We start from the raw sequence: 1,368 nt of genomic DNA, 5'->3' as shown, positions 1-1,368 counted from the left end.
TTGGGCTCCCCCTCCACTGGCAGAAAGGCACAATGGGAGCTAATGCACAATCCCACCTCTTGCCATGCATGTGTAACATGGCAGGAGGCACAACTGCATGAATTGCACATTAGATCCTATTATACCCATGCAGGTAAAGGCAAATGGGGCCTATGAAATCAATGAGTACCCAGAAAAGCTGCTATTAGGAAATCTCAATCCTATAAACAGTATGTATGCAAATAGTGTTTTTGCCTTCAATGGGATGGGACTACTAAGAAGAATAGAATAGAAGTGTTCCATTTTCATCCCTAATTTTGCAATAAAAAAAAATATTAGTTACAGAAAACATTAGAGTAAAGCCTGTTTGGAAACGCTTAGAAAGCAACTCAAAATGTTACACACAGAAATCTGTTAAGGACAGTAAATGTTACAATGATTGCCCAAAATGTTGTTCTTCCCTAAAACAAATCTCATGTCTTAATACATATTTTTAATAATACCTTCATTTGGAAAAAGAGCTTTCCCTTTTTTTTTTTCTTGCTAATATTCAAATTATATAATTATAAAGAACACGTTGAGAGCAAGGTGAAAAAACTCCCATTAAAAGGAGTAGGACAGCCATCTTAAAGTATCTCAGCAAACCTGTGAGTTAGTTACCCACTTGCTGGCTCTAAATTTTAGCCTGAAAAGAAAAGGAGGTTAGTTAAATATAAAATGAAAGGTAAAAAGAAGTAAGATTTATCTAATTTTTATGCTGATTTTAAATTTGTTACATAAAAACTGCAACTTCAAGAAAAATCTTCAGGGAACTAATAAACCTTTAAAACTTTAATTACTTTAGACAAGAAATGTTCACTTTTAACATAGAAGTCAAAGAATATAAATAAAAATACATCTAACAAGCTTTCAAATGTAATCATTCTTAAAAAAAAAATTCTCTCAAAACTGTAAAATATATGTAGAGTAATTACAAATCTTTAAAAGCCAGAGCATTAACAGGTAAAGTTGATATTCTACTGTTATAATCTTACATGTTCTCCCTCAAACAAGCATTTTGTACCTGATATGTTGAAATGCTATCAAAGGCATTTAGATATTTAAAAGAAACTGTGTACTCTAAGACTTTTCATCGGGGAGGGGGGGATCTTAGAACATATTATACGTTTTAAAATATAAAGCTATAAACAGTAATTAGTTCAACTTCATTTTTACACGCAGCAACTTAAAGCCATTACTGTTAATATTTTAAATGTTTCATGCGAGAGGCAAAGACTTTTGTGGGTGACATCTTTTACCAGACCAAATGTATGACTGGGAAAGACTTAGACAAGCTTTTGCATGTAGTGCATTCTTCAGGGTTGTTGATATTTTTTTATTGGGAGGGGC

The 1,368-nt window shown here is 32.7% G+C and overlaps 1 protein-coding gene across 11 annotated transcripts in view; it reads right to left on the bottom strand.

Annotated features, from left to right (window-relative positions):
- MLLT10 (MLLT10, histone lysine methyltransferase DOT1L cofactor) overlaps nt 1-1,368 on the bottom strand; it is a 242,181-nt gene that overhangs the window by 125,382 nt on the left and 115,431 nt on the right. The window lies entirely within an intron of this gene.

This window comes from Alligator sinensis, unplaced genomic scaffold (assembly GCF_000455745.1).
Source record: "Alligator sinensis unplaced genomic scaffold, ASM45574v1 scaffold221_1, whole genome shotgun sequence".
Lineage (NCBI taxonomy): Eukaryota > Metazoa > Chordata > Crocodylia > Alligatoridae > Alligator > Alligator sinensis.
This window is presented reverse-complemented; position numbering and strand designations above follow the sequence as displayed.